Source organism: Sus scrofa, chromosome 15 (genome assembly GCF_054392235.1).
Source record: "Sus scrofa isolate SSC_HxYL_T2T_F1_AM1 chromosome 15, Sscrofa_HxYL_maternal_Yorkshire_Landrace_v2.0, whole genome shotgun sequence".
NCBI lineage: Eukaryota > Metazoa > Chordata > Mammalia > Artiodactyla > Suidae > Sus > Sus scrofa.
In genome coordinates this window covers 84,495,436-84,512,096 of record NC_139397.1, presented here as the reverse complement: position 1 = coordinate 84,512,096, position 16,661 = coordinate 84,495,436, and positions in this window count along the sequence as shown.

The following is a 16,661-nucleotide window of genomic DNA, read 5'->3' as shown; positions in this document are numbered from 1 at the left end:
ATTGTTTTGTATTTAAATACCTTTAATTTTAAGTTTAATAACACTAATAAATTCCTGCATACAGGAAAGGTAGTTTTATTTCGATTTTACAAACATCTAAAAGCATGTATCCAGGAACTGAAGATTCCTCTTTCTTTATGCATGGTGGTATGTGTGCATATGTATGCAGGTATAAGTATTATGTTTCCTTTCTTTGAGTTATCTTGTTAAGGAAATCTCCATTTTTCTTGTTCGTTTTTGGGGACTTCAAGACTTTCTTCTCTTAAACCTCAAGCTGAAGGTGAAATAACTAGCATCCTCAGTGTTTGGAATTTCTGGCCCCTCAGGCCAGGAACACAGCCTGTATATTTAACTCTAAGGAATTCACATAAAATACTGACATGTTTTTATTGTGGATATAGGGCAACTATTCTGAACATATAAAATTAACTGCTTTCAAATATTTACAAGAAAAGGAAATACGATTTAACCTTTTCTCCATTTGCTATTTCCACTGTTGTTTTTCTCTACCAAAGTTCCATAGAATTTACTTCTTTCAGTGCTATGCTTTAAAATAAAAATCAAAACCTAAACATATTGTTTATATAAGCTGATGCTCTGATTCCATCTCTGTCTACCACCTTTTAGAGACATGGAATCTGACAACCAGGAATTTAGTTTACATTGCATCTGAAAAGTGGTGCAGAGGCACTTTGTACTTAAAATCAGAAATAGGACAAATTCAGTTCTTTTAAAGATACCTACAAAAACTACAAATGTAATCTTTAGTTCTAACAGGACAGTTTCAGATAATGTGAAGAATTGAATCACAAGGTTAATGGGTGATATGAGGCTATATCAAATGTAAGAGCACAGGGAAATCTTGATTTTGGATTATGAATACTTCTGAAATTTAGAAAGTAGCAGAAGGGATAATTTTGGATTAAGTAGCAGGGATTTACAATTTGCTAAACCTGCTATTGGCATGTTTTAAAAAAGGTAGTATAATTTTTTTTTTTTGCTCTATTTTTATTGTCTGCTTTGCCTTGTTCAATTCATGAACAGATAAGTGCTTCCTCATGTTGTATATAATGATTGTTATTAGCTTCTGGACAAAGAAAACTAAATATTCCGTATCATTTAGACATATTGAAAAATGTAACATAAATTAATAAAAATGAATGCTTGATATTTTATCAAATACTCTCAAAAACAAGTAGCATAAAAATCTAACAGTTTTTGTCTTAACTATTCATATGATTTTATAACATAGTTCATAACTGCTCATTGTACCATATTATTTTCAAGTTAATGCTATTAAATTGTAATATTTGAAAATTATCCAAGAACTAAATTATCAGTTCATTCTTTATTTTCCCCAACACATTTACAAGACTTTTTTTTTTGTCTCTTTTCATATCTAACTTGTTACCATTCCTGACTTCACCCACTTGCACATAACATACTTTAAGTCTCCCTGTCACTATGATGCTAAAGAACTCTTCAGGAACACTACAAAACGTGCAACAAATTGCTGTTTGCCAATGACTGAAGATAGTGGAAGGTAACTATATACTACTCTTCACTGTTCCAGCTCCATCTAGACACCATTAACCTACTTTTCAACTATCTCTTTGGCTTAGATCAGTGGTTCTCAAACTTCAACATGCAGCATAAAAATGCCTAGAGAACTTGTTAAAACAAAGTTTCTCAGTCCCAATGCCCAGAGATTCTTATTCATTAGAGAAAGTAGTAGGACTCTATTTACATTTCTATTAAACTTACAGAGAAGGCCAGAAATGCTTATTTGTGGACCACTAGCCTAGAGGTAGAAACATTTTTGTCCCAACTTATCTCCAATTCTATGGGAAATTCAAGAAAACTTCTGGGGTTGAATCATCTTGGTCCTTCCTTCTCTTTAGTGAGCTATAAGTGATTTAGCTACCACTTAAAAATTATAAGGAAGCATTACTGTAAATGTTATTTTAATTACTTTTAAATCATTGTTACTTAAGCAGAGAAAATTTGGATTCCAGTCAACTTTGTTACTGAGTGCTGTACAACTCAATTTGAAACAACAATCTTTAATAAATGTTGGTGTCATAAAAATAAATAAAAGTCACTAATGTGATAAAAAGATTATGCATACATAATTTAGATCATCTTTTTCACCTCATCCTTATTTTCATTACATTTTTAGTGAAAATTTGCAAGTTAAAAAAATATGAAAAATAGCAAAGTACTATAATGATAATATTTCCATTCATGTTATATTAAAATATTTTATTATATCATCAAATTGCTTGATGTTTAGCCAAATTATTCTAATAATACCACGAGAAAATTTGACTTCATCTAATTATGTCATACTAGGTAACCAAATATTACTCACTTAGTTCTATTTAATGCATTTAATTTATGCAGTTCTATAAATAGAAATACACATCATTAGTGGGATAGTTATCATCATGAGCCTTAGAAAATCATTTTTAAGAACTGTTGCTAGCTAATCTATTTTTACTATGTCTTTGAAGACTCTGTTGTATGCAAGTTAAATGACTCATTTGAAATTGAGCCTTGAGCACGGAGGAGTTCCTGTCATGGCCCACTGGTTAACAAACCCAATTAGCATCCATGAGGATGTGGGTTCGATCCATGACTTTGCTCAGTGGGCCAAGGATCTGGCGTTGCCATGAGCTGTGGTGTAGGTCGCAGATGTGGCTCAGATCCCTCGTTGCTGTGGCTGTGGTGTAGGCTGGCAGCTATAGCTCTGATTGGACCCCTAGCCTGGGAACTTCCATATGCCCCAGGTGCGGCCCTTAAAAAAAAAGACCAGAAAAAAATTTGAGCCTGGGATTTCCCTGATGACTCAGTGGATTAAGGATCCAGCACTGTCACTAAGGTAGCTGCTATGGCCCAGGTTGGATCCCTGGCCCCAGAATTTCCACATGTCACGGGCGCAGCCAAACAACAACAACAAAAATTGAGCCTGGATATATGAAAACTCTGCTTTCTTTTCAATTTTTCTATGAACCTTAAAAAATAAAGTCTTAAGAAGTTGAGCCTGGACTATATTAATAAACCAATACTTTACTATAGAAGTTTTAATTTTAAGTAAGTGACACTATCAGTGGGGAATAACAAAATTGTCTTTCCTAACCATTGAATTTGAAAGATTAACCTCTTCCTGACAGTGACATTTACATTCACCTAATGCTACTTTCCTGAACAAAGCTGAACCATTTCAATTAACTGCTTTCTATGTGGTTTATGAAGTTGGAGGATTCATACCTGTACCATTTATTTTATTTTTACTTTTTATTTTATTTTGTCTTTTTGCCTTTTTTAGGGCCACTCTTGCAGCATATGGAGGTTCCCAGGCTAGGGGTCCAATTGGAGCTGTAGCTGCCGGCCTACACCAGAGCCACAGTAACGCGGGATCTGAGTCCCATCTGTGACTGACACCACAGCTCACGGCAACACCGGATCCTCAACCCACTGAGCAAGGCCAGAGATCGAAGCCACAACTTCATGGTTCCTAGTCAGATTCGTTAACCACTGAGCCACAACAGGGGAACTCCATTTCTTTTATTTTTAGAAAACAAATTCCCTTTCTGATGAACAAGGTCGTATGGTCAGATAAAGGATAGAATTCACACAATTAAGTAGGGATAATCTTAAATAGATGGGATGAGTTAACTCTATACTTTCTAAAATCCCAATTGACCCAGTATGTTTGTCATTCATTCCAACTGGAGAAAGGATCCATCAAATCCTTGCCACTTCTTTTTTTTTTTTTTTTTTTTTTTTTTTTTTGGTAATCTTTTCCTGAATTTTAAAGAAGGTTGAAGGAGGTAGGTGAGGTAGAGAGTGAGGAAGGTCAGAAAAGCAAGTGAACTTAGTGGGTTTTACTGAGTAAATAGTGTTTTATTTTTATTTATCATAAAATAAAATTGGTCCAGTATCTTTATTTGGCCTAAAACCAGACACATTAAAATATGCTTAATATCTTCAGAAGAACAGTACAAATGAAAATGCTTATTCAGACAGTGTCAACATTGGGGAGGTAAAAGAGGGATCGTAGGTGTAATTAAATATCCCTTTCAAATGCCTTTGTTAAGTGCAGTTGTGATGAAAACTCTTCTAAGCTATTCTCTTTAACCTATAGAATATAAAAAAGTTGTTAGATTTTTGGAATGGCAAATCTAATAAACAAATTTCTTTAGTTGGAGTTCCAAAATGTTAAGGTTATTATATTTATAGACATCTGGTCTCAATGAATGAAAGGCTAATTATTTTTAGGAAAAATAAGTCAAATATAATATAACAAATTGGTAAAAAGAAAATAAGTACATAATACTGTTTCCACTACAATGCCTCATAATGCTAAGATTAAAAAAAAATTGGGTCTAATGAAATAACAAATGTTTGAAAATATGAATTATACTAAATAGTAGATATTTAAGAATCTCTCTACTACAAATAAGTAAATAAATAAAATTGAGTTCACTTTATTTTTAAAATCTATGGCTCTCACAACTCAAAGTATTCTTATTCTTATTAAGGAAAGCTAATGAGGCAAAATTTGAGTTCTACAGCATCACAGATAAAAAAAGGTGAATAAACTATATAGTGTTACCATAATGAGAACAACTATAGGATATTTGGTACAGAGCTAAGTGCTTTATTATCTTGTATAATAGCCCTGTAAGTTACATGGACATTTTGTAGAGAAGAAAACTAAATCTTAGCAAATTTAGTAGTCTATCCAAAGTGAAACATAATAAATGATGGAGTGAGAATTTTAACTCTGTTTTATTGACTCAATAGGCCATGTTTGTCATCATTATATTATACTGCCTAAAGTTCCAATTGACCCAATATATTATATATATCACAGTGATTAGACATAGAGATGACTCTTAAGCATTGTACAGAAATCATAATGGTGTCCTTAAAAAAAATAAGAGTGACAAAATTTACTATATTAAGTGCCTGAAGTTTTGGGACTTCAGTTTTCACCTACCAGACTGATACTCTTAGTCAAATTTTTATAGTGGTTTGATTTAGTGATAACAGGCTGTATTTATTGAGTATACCATGCAGGGTAATGCCAGCTTTACTTGCAATTATACCCCACTGTATTACCTATTAGTAAATTATTATCTCCAGTTTCTAGAAAAAAATCAAATTTATGAAAAGAACATTATGAAAACAAGTGAGCCTTTTACAACTGCTTAGAAGAAATATGCTTTCAAATTTCCCCCTTATCTTCAACGATCATCATGCCCTCCTTCATTACAAAGTGCTATTAAAAGCATATGTTGTAGGAATTCCCATCATAGTTAAGTGAAACGAATCTGATTAGCACCCATGAGGACACAGATTCAATCCCTGGTTTCACTCAGTGGGTTAAACATCTGTGAGCTGTGGTGTAGTCCGCAGACGTGGCTCGGATCCCATGTTGCTGTGGCTGTGGTGTAGGCTGGCAGCTGCAGCTTTGATTTGACCCCTAGCCTGGGAACCTCCATGTGCTGCAGGTGTGGCCCTCAAAGAAAAAAAGAAAGAAAAAGAAAATGCATATGTTGTATTATGAGATACTTTATTTCTGTCTTCAAGAAATGCATCTGAGAAATGTCATCTGAAATAGAGATATTCTCCAATTTCCAACCACAAAAGCAATGCTATATTAAAAGGTAAATGCCAGACACTAGTTCAGAAATACGTATCACTGCATTTGATTCTTTGATATATTCAATTATGCTAAGAGGTCACCTGTTTCTGGCTATTGTCATTTTGGTGGTGGTGGTGGGAATTGAGGGGGGAGTATGGTCAGTGGAGTCAAAGAATATGTACAACTCCTATTTTATTGTATAAAAGCAATACGGTGGAAAAAAAAAAGAAGAAGAAGAAACAAAATGGGAAATTTTGAGCCAAGTGATTTAACCAAGTACTCAGTGATGCAAAGAATGCTGCTAGAAAAAAATTCTTTCATTTCTACTCAATATACTATATTCAAATAGGAGAGACTTCAGCTGTACATTACCTCTGGGAGATAGTGAAGGGAGATCTTTCCACAATTTTCTACTTTTTCCAGAATTTACTTATTTTTCCCCCATCAAGTATTTTAAGTAAAATTAATCAAAAACATACATTTGGAAAACATAGTTCTGAAGAAGTAAAAGAAAAACCCTTTTATTGACTTCTTAAATAATGCTGTACTATATATTTTTTTTAATTTTTAATTTTTTTTCTTTTTTGGCCACCCTGCATTACATAGAATTGCATATGATCCCTGGCCAGGTATCCTATCCGAACCACAGTTGCAACCTATGCAGCAGCTGTGGTAACACCAAATTCTTTAACCCACTATGCCAGGCAGGGATCAAACCTGCTTACTGGCACTGCAGAGATGCCGCCCATCCATTGCGCCACAGCAGGGACTCTGATTTTAAAGAAAATGATTATACTAAAAGTCACATTAAGTCAAAATGATGGTAGGTCTCTTTTTAAATTACAAGTTCATATCCAACCCTAACTTTTTGTCATCATCCTCTATAAAGTGCTGTATTATATCACTTTGCCATGTACTTATATTTTTGTAAACTAAGACCTACTTCACTTACTTTTAAAGACAAATGTTTGCTTAGTATTTACAAATGTGTGATAACTGTAGTCCCTTAGACATTCATAAGTATTTAGAATTTGCACTTAAGGAGGACAACAGTATTGTAAATGAAAATGACCAGTAGCCAAAGGGAACATATAATTGTTTGTAATTAAACAAAAGTGTTGCTGAGATAATCAAATTCACATTTTAATATACTTTAAAGCATCGCTGTCTTGTCAAAATGAAGACTTCAGTATTCTCTTTGGAATTTTTTTTTAATTGATAGTGAAAACTAAGCAAATTATACCACTGAGGTTTTTTTAACCCACTTAAGTACAATAAATAAGCCAAGTATGTTTTGATCAAAGTTTTCATTGGAATCTCCTTTTAACTTTTTCACCAAATTCATAATTAACCGTTTGTAAGGGCATTAGCCTATTTATAGCTTTTGCTCTGGGATGCCCTGTGCTGTTGATCTCATCTTGTTGAATTACAACACAAAACATACTGAAACATTACATCCTTCCCATGGTAAATGAATCATTTATTTGAAACACCATCAACCTGATAAAATTCTTATGAGAGAGTTTTTATTGTAATATTTATATTTGAATTTTTAATTTGATTAAAGGTGAGTCCAAATTGAAAGAACTCGAAAAGTTGACTATCTTGCCAAAATAAAGGGACTGACATGATTTTGCAACAAAGAATATTTCTAAAACCTGTAGAACATTATCAGTTTGAGTGGACTATCTCTTAGTTTTTCTAAACCTAAAGGACTTACCCGGTTTTTCTCTTAAAAAGAAAAAAAAAAAGGCACAGTGATAAGAAAATCTAAAGTTATGTCAAACAAATTATGTTTTAGTTATTAGTGGCTAGTTTGTAAATATCAAAGATCCACTTATTGTAGTGCTTGGAGCTGCATTTGCATGCTGATGAAATGCAAGTGGATGGCTGTGAACTGTAGGGTTATCTCTAGTGCAGCAGTGGGGAGCTCCAGAATCAGACAGTTGAGCATCTGACTGACTCAAGAGTCCAAGCTGCAGACCTCTTCTATTCACTTTCTTTACAACAATTAAAATATGCAAAGTGATAATTTTCCTTAAGTAGCCTTAAATGTGCGATCTATTTAAATGTGAAGAAAATTGCCTGAAGCTTCTGGTGTGAGGGACAAAAAAGAATAAATTATGCAAATAGCAGAAAAGGACTCTACCACTTGAACGCCTAATTTTCCTGTAATAAGCATACTGTTTCATTTAATTTTTTGCCTCTTATTAAAAGTGACAGTTCTTTTGCACTGTCTGATGGTTATATCTGACACAAGCTAGGGAAATGACTGCTAGACTAAATGCTAAAGCATTTTGGTAGCTTTTTTAGATGATGGTTACATTCACAAAGTAATTATGCACTGAAGAGTAGAGAAATAAGGTTTAATTACACAGTAATCGCTTCTGATGGACACGGCAGAAGTGTGAACACCGCCAGACTGCAATCCATCAATGACAAACCCCTGGCCACTTTTAATTCCTCCTCATTTGCATCATAACCTCCGCACCAAGTTGCACAAATGCTGTTAAATGTTAATAGGAGCTGTCTCTCCACTCAAAATGAATGCTTAAGCTGTTTCATTTTTTTTCTCCTCCACCTCAGACCTTCAAAACCAGCTCCTCTCTGAGAGCAGGCATTAAGCACAGAGCATGGTGCGTGGTCACTGTTGTGCTAATTGGGAGCAACACTTAAAGTTTTATCTCTCAAGCGCTAATAATGCACACTGCTGACAAACCAGTGAATAAGTAATGTACTTGGAGGAGAGGGGGGGAAGAAAGGCATGCCTAGAATAAAAAATGCAGTTGGGACCGTTGTTCAGTGACTAGCTATTTGATTAGGCCCTGTAGTCATATTTAATCCAGATCCTTAGGGAACATAGACAAAATTACATCTTCATCTCATCAAACATTCAGCCATATTTAAGCATTCAGCTGATCAAGCTTTTATTGTTTCTCTTGCAGCAACATGGAGACAATGTTGTCCTGCATTCTTCAATTTCAGAAGCTGGTGGAAAGGCCCTATAAGCTGTGTGCCCGATTTATAGGGTCCTCTGTGGTTAGGGAATCCTAGTAGCAAAGGAGTAAAGTAATTCCAGTCACCATGTACTAATGTTCGAGTTGATAAAAACTGTGGGCTTCAATTCTATTTGTAAAGTCTTGAATATTCAATCTCATTTTCCCTGTTTGTGTGTGGGTTTTAATATTTTTCACTCTACCTTGTCTTTAAACTCGGTCCATTTCTTGGGACAGGTCTATATCATTAATCTGCAGATGATTTTTTTTCTATTAAGCAGCAGGTATCATTCTTGTCCTGACAAGAGGAGGCTCCACCTGCTGCCAGCCCACCAGCTGATGGCTTTGCAGAACAGGAAGGGTAATTTGTAAGTAGTGTGCTAAGTTTAACAGTGGACTCTAAGAAGTGACAAAAGAGCCATTTTCTGCATGAAGATTGAGAATTATCAACACCTTTCGGTGCATAATAGTTAAGCCTTTATCACTTGAGGAGCTGCTGATAAGGTTAAGAACACTAGACAAACTGCTCATTAGTGGAAAGGTTTGCCTTTTACATTAAAGACTGCTAGGTAATGAAGTTCCTCTAGTGAGCGATACATCCCTGGCATTTGAAAAGAATGAGCTGATCAGTGTACATAAATGAATATAGAAAAGGAGACCTGGAATGTTCTAATGATATTAGTGAGAGTCTTCTCAAGCTTTGAGAATAGAATGATAAGCCTGTTAAGTGTCTTCAAAAGTTGTATGAACTGGTAGGTAAGGCCCTAGATTAAAAGTCATAAAACCTACACTTTATTCTATATTTTACCACTGACCAGTTGTGTGACCTTGGCTGAGTAATTTACAGTTGATGAAAACTAAAATATATGATGATTCAAATATGGACTATCAAGATTCATTAGGTTGTATAAATAACACGAATCAATTGTAAGCACTAATATATTGGTAATAAATAGAGAAAAGATATTTAGAACCCTGTCATTCATTTTGTTGGTAGTTGAATTAGAGGTTATAAATTGGAATTTATTTCATTCATTTTTAGAGTCCCTGTGTAACCATAGGAAGGAGACTTTCTACATCCCTGCTACATAGTTTTCATATAAATAAAAAACAGCAAAGGACAACTTCCTTAGGGGCTATTGTTACCTTGTACCTATAGGTTAAGCCTCCCAAGTCATCATATAAAGTGGGTGATATTAACCCTATTTTACAGAGGAAGAAGCTGAAGCTCAGAGTTTAAATATCTTGCACTAGGATACACATGTGGGAGTAGCTTTATGGGATTTGAACCCAACTCTGATTTTAAAGTCTCCATATTTAACCATGTTTTGGGATTTAGTTCCTTTTGTACAGAGCACAGCAACACAAATTGAATCTGCTTCTTTTCCTTTTTGGTTGCCCGACTTGAAGTCCTGTTTATTAATCTCTCTCTCTCTCTTTTTTTTTTTTTAGGTCCACACTTGTGGCATATGGAACCTCCTGGATGAAGGGTCGAATCAGAGCTGCAGCAGTGGCCTACGCCACAGCCACAGCAATGCCGGATCCAAACTGCATCTGCAACCTCTGCCGCAGCTTGTGGCAACACCAGATCCATAACCCACTGAGCAAGGCCAGGGATGGAACCCACATCCTCACAGACACTATGTTGGGTTCTTAACCTGCTGAGCCACAATGGCAACCTCCTCAATCTCTCTTTCTTTCTTTCTTTCTTTCTTTTTTTTTTTTTTTGTTTGTTTGTTTGTCTTTTTTTGTCTTTTAGGGACGCATCTACAGCATATGGAAGTTCCCAGGCCAGGGTCGAATCAGAGCTTACAGCTGCCAGCCTCTGCCACAGCTACAGCAATGCCGGATCTGAGTCTTGTCTGTGACCTACACCACAGTTCACAGCAACGCCGGATCCTTAACCCACTGAGCAAGGCCAGGGATTGAACCTGTGTCCTCCTGGATACTAGTTAGGTTTGTTAACTGCTGAGCCACAATGGGAACTCCAATCTCTCTTTCTTTTACCTACTTAATATGTTTATAAAATCCCATAAGGAAGAACAGGGCTAAACTTCTGTTACATTAGAAATAGCTCAGCCTACAGATGATATCAGGCCAATACTGTGGCTATATCCTTAAAAACAAATACAGTTTTTCTAATTAATTTGAGATTAAGCATAACATTTAAAATCTCTGTGCCCATCTGCAAAAATCTGAATATATCAATGGAGATGTATGTATGTTCTTGTCACCTCTCAATGAAATCTAAAAGCAATGTTCCTTTTAGACATATGAGCTCTGATGTTTTTAGGAAGGGAGATCAGTGATAGAGAAAACTGACAGTGAGTGACTCAGATCTGGGCCTCTTGTCTTTTAACCACAGTGAATCTTAATGCAAATATGTGAACATGGGGCTCTACAAAATAGAAAGGAAGATGTTAAAACAGATTTAGACATGAAAAAACTAACAAAGATAATGAAACAAATTGTTTACTGTTTTACTATAAATGACTGGTCATTAAATGCCTAAAAAGCATACAGCAACAAACTTGGTATCATGTTGTTATGTGTTAGTTAATTTTGAGGTGTTATTTAATTTTTTTAGTACAATACTCAATTTTAGATCGTCTGTTGCCCATGTTGCATAATCATCTACTTATTTCTTCAAACTAGAGAGAAAGTTAAAGATAAATTTGAATTCATGTTTCCCAATTACAATTGAAAACTATATTCAATATTGTATCTATTGCTCTATCAATATTGTATCTATTGCTCTATACTAAGGGGACAATTTCTAGAACTACATACTATATGGTAAAAGTCTGCCATGAGTTAATCTGTAAGTCTGTTTTAGTTCTGATCTCTTAAACCAGCATCATAAAGGTTCCAATGTAGTACGAGATCCCTGAATCAAAAGCACTGTACAAGTGGAAAGTGTTGCATGTATTATTAACCTTTCTGCACTTGTTTCCTCATCTGTAATATGGGGTTAATGATATTTCTGTACCTTGCAAGAATGTTGTGTGAATTAATGTTTGTAAAGCCCTTTAAGATCCACGGATGAAAGATGCTATAAAAGTCAAAAGGTGATAATATTATAGTTATTGAAATTGGAAACACCAATAATACTGGGAACTGAATATATATTTAGTATCACGGCACCCCATGCATTATGAATTCTAAGGCACTCACAGTAGCTTACCATTGCAAAATTAATGTTTTGATATATATATAGAAAAAATCCTGAAGAGATATTACATATATATTATAAGCCAAATGGATGTAATTTGTTCATAACTGGCAAAAACACAGTATCAGTCTGCATTTTTTTCCATGTTTCTTTATAGAAAGTATTCCAGTAGAATATACTGGACCTATACTCAAAATTATATAATGTCAGAATGGTCTATTTAGAAAGAGGCAGTAAGTAAGATGTTAGAAAATGCTAACATGATTTAATGAAATTATTACCTATTCTTTAATACTGCTGTATTTTTTAAATTTACATTTTGTAAGTACCTGAATAGTTTACAAATATTAAGCACAAAACACCTAACAGCAATCCTTTTTTAAGAAAACAACAACAAAAATTGTTAACTGTTTGTCTGAATTCTAATGTGTGTATTAAATATTTTTCTAAAAGTTTAAAATAGCATTGTCCTAAATCATCATAATACATAAAATAAGTTTTCCAATACCATAGCTACCTTTTTAAAAGATTCAGGTATCTGAGGTTATTTACTTATTTATCCATTCATTCACTCAACAATGGTGTTTATTTGTGCCACACATAATAATAATTTTAAAATACAAGTTGTAGAACATATGTGGGTGTAAATGTGTGTATGTCAATATTTAGAGAAAAACAATCTAGAGACATGTTTACTATTCCATTATCAAACTTCATAATAATTACTTATAGTAAGTGGTTATTGGGATTGGGGCAAGTATAGAAGAACTCCTTTTTTATTTCACATAATTTTGTATCAATTGATTTTGTTACAAAAACCATCTGCAAATTTTTACTTTTTAAAAGCCACATTCACAGAATGAAAAAGAAAAACCTTTGAAAGACTGCAAAAAGAAAGTGAAGATTGATGAGATAAAACCAAAGAAATTAAGTTAGAATTTAAGTAACATGCTCAATTTATTGTCAGACTGAAAAAGACAGACAAATCGTTAAAAGGGAGGATTCATCATCCTTGACCATAATTTAGGATAATTAATATGCATATGTATTTTTGTTTTTTCAGACATAGTTTAGAGACTTTCTGAGATTAATTAGAAAGAATGCAATTTTGTCTTTTAATCCATTGAAGCAAGATTTTCAGGGAAGTAGAGAAAAGGTTAACTTCAAATAGTAGCAAACCAGTCAAGGAAAACAACAAGGATTCACAATTAAGTCAAGGAGTCAAACAAACATTATATTTAGAAAGTCAAGGGCTTTGTTTTGGTTACTTTAGAGATTTTCCCCAATTTATGGGAGGTTCAAGGTTACCAAGCTCAGCATCTAGAGTCAAAGTCATTCCAGAGTTTACTCAATATTAGTGTTCAAAGATTTAAATGTATTTTACAGTGGAAAAATTTGAAATCTGGGACTACTGACTTTATGAGTGTAAGTAAATTATAGTAAAAGGTCACACGGGCCAGCTTACCTCAAGACAGCTAATAAGCAGAAAAAGCTATATTTAGAGGTTTAAATCAAGGAACACTAAAACATGTTTAATGTCTTACTAAAAATTACAACTTTTTATATGCATATTTAAAAATAAGACACTTCCTTAAATTAATAAATAGAACCGAGATATTACGTGACCTGAATTCCATTTCTTCCACTCTAATAAATGTTCTTCCATGACTTTTTGTTTCACCTCTGCTCTTGACTTTTTGGCTTCATTATACAGTTTCTTTTACCCATAAACTCCTTGGTCACTATTCAGAAAGACTATGGTGCCCAAGGAGAAATACAAAAAGCCAGTGATATTTTACTTAACATTTTTATTTTGATTAGTTTTATAAATATATTGACTTAGAATTTTACAAAATTTCTTATAGATTGATTAATACTGTGTGTCAATGTCATTACTGATTCCCACAAGAATGTGCTGGACTATAATGAAGAGATCGGTTTCTAGCACAACGATCAGCAAGTATCAATAGCCAGTAAACATTAATGAATGAATGAATTGTGTAGGTAGACATTATGCTCATAATAAAATTAATTGGCTTACCCAGGAAGCAAGCTGTAGAAAAATGCTAATTCTTCTGAGGGCTACAGCTTTCCACTCCTATCTTTTTTCTTCTTTTCATTAACAAATTTATTTAAGTTTTCTCAAGTAGAAAAACTCGATAATCAGTACATCATCTATTGAACCTCCCTCTCAAAGACATGAAAAAGGTAGTAAATACCAAACACAGATCGTTCTAATTACTTCTTTTCTATCACTTTCACTATTTCTTCTCTGTCAATGCTTGATCTGTTTCTCTAAAGTTCTAGTCACAATTTTTCTCTCATTCTATGCCATCTTCTAGCTTCTATAATCTCCTCCACTGAGTCCCCAGCTGATATTTCCAATCTCAGATATTCAACTGAGTGATATACATTCTTATTCATCTGTCTGTTCCTTCATCCATTCATTCATTCATTCATTTATTCATTCAAAAATAATTTGCTACTCCAGCCTTGCCCCCATCTATCTCAATAAAGCAACCAAAGTAATCCTTTAAGTCAGTCAAATTATGTCAGTTTCCTGCTTAAAACATTTACTGACACTTCATTTCACTCAGAGTCCTTACAGTAGTCTACAGGCCCTAAGTTATCCTCCTCTCTCTTAAATCCTGATCTCATCTAATATTAGTATTTCTCTTCACTCATTCTGCTCAGCCACCTTGATGTTGTACAAACAACTCCTGCTGGAGAAGTTTTACACTAGCAATCTCTTCTTGGAACACTCATCTACATGGCTTAGTCCTTCACCTTCTCCCAATCTTGGCTTAAATGTTACCTTCTCAGCATGATTTTACTTGTTAACTGCATTTAAAAATGAAACACTTCACTCAAGTACTCCCCATCCTCTTTTGTGCTTTGTCTTCATTTCATCAATCATCTTCTAACATAAAGGTTAGCAAACAATGGCTCATGGGCCAAATCCAGCCTTCTACCTGTTTCTGTAAGGTATTACTGAAGCACAGCCTAGCCCATTCTTTTATGAATTGTTTGTTTTGTGCTACAAGATAGAATTGAATACCTACTACAAAGATCACCTGGTTCACAAAACTTACAATATATACTTTCTACCTCTTTTCAGAAAAAGTTTGCTAATCTCTAACAAGTCAAAAAGCAGGCAGGATTTTTTTAATTTCCATTTTGGTCATTGCTATATCTTTGTTGCCTAGAACAATTCTAACTAATCAGTAGGCACAGGATAAACATTTATGAATAAATATATGAGTCTACTATGTGCCAAATCCTGAGCAAGGTCCTAAGCATACAGATGTTTTATTCCCCCTACGCTGTCCTTCCAATACTACTACATTTTTGTGTTCAGTTTGTGCGCTCTCAGTAAAATAACACAAAATCAAAAGCAATGACAATTATTTCACATTTATCACTGCTTAACCCACAAATACTCATTCTTTTTCATTCTCAATCAATGATATTACTTAAAATTTACCTGAAAAAAAACAGAAGCAGTCCCAACAGTTATATATGCCAACCTATTTGTATTTGTCCCCATGTATTTTGGTCTTCATGATAAAGTGGATAATAAGTTCCACATCCTCCACCAGCTAAAATGCATTTCTCTACTCCCCTTGATGGCAAAACTCATCATAAAATTATTTTATACTTTCTGTCACCACTTAATCACTTCTTATTCTTAACTTGCCATAATAAGACTTTCATCCTCACCATTCCAATGAAAGCGCACATATCAAGGTTACCAACAAGCCAATGCTCAGTTATCAGTCCTCATGTTACTTGACCTCTAAGCATTTGGAAGAGCTGATCATTGCTTCCTTCTTAAAACATATTAGTCTCTTTCTATCCAGACACCACACCACATTATTCTGTTTTTCTATCTTGTAGGCTATTATCTCAGTCTCCTTTATTGTTTCCTCCTTCGCTCTCTCTTTTTTCTTTTTATGACTGCAGCTGTAGCATATGGAAGTTCCCAGGCCAGGGGTCAAACTGGAGCTGCAGCTGGGCCCTATGCCACAGTGATAGCAACACCAGATCCAAGCCTCATCTGTGACCTACGCTGCAGTCTGTGGCAACACCAGATCCTCAGCTCACTGAGCAAGGCCAGGGATCAAATCTGTATCCTCACAGAGACAATGTCGGGTCATTAACCAACTGAACCACAATGGGAACTCCCTTCCTTTTCTTTCTTCATCTCCAAATTTAGGGTGCTCTAGGCCTCACCTTTCCTCTTTTCTTTTTACTCCTTAAAATTATCACTTATTTCTATAAAGTTAAATAACATCCACATGTTTTTATTAACCAAGACTCCAGCAACAAATGGATGGCATATTCTATATAGGTAATTTAAAGAGAGTTTAATTAAGGAACTATTTATTTACAAGGTGTGGGTGGGATAGAGAATACCATTAGGTATAATACAGTACCCTGGGATAAATAACAGCAGAGCTGTTTCACAGTGGTAAGCCAGAGCAGGCTTGAACTGGCTCATGAGAACAGACTGCTTTTGAAAATTTGTAAGTCCTTGTCAAAAGCTATTATTAAAAATTAAGCTACACAGTAGTTTCTGCTGTGGCACAGGAGGTTAAGAATCTGACTGCAGTGACTAGGGTCACTGCAGAGGTGTGGGTTTGATCCCTAGCCCAGTGCAGTGAGTTAAAGGATCCAGCCTTGCTGCAGCTACAGTATCCATTGCAGCTGCAGCTCAGATTTAATCTCTGGCCTGGAGACTTCCATATGCTGTGGATATGGGGGAAAAAATAAGCTACACAAGCTTATAATCAAGTAAATTATATTTAAAGTAACAAATATTCAAAATCTATCATTCTTC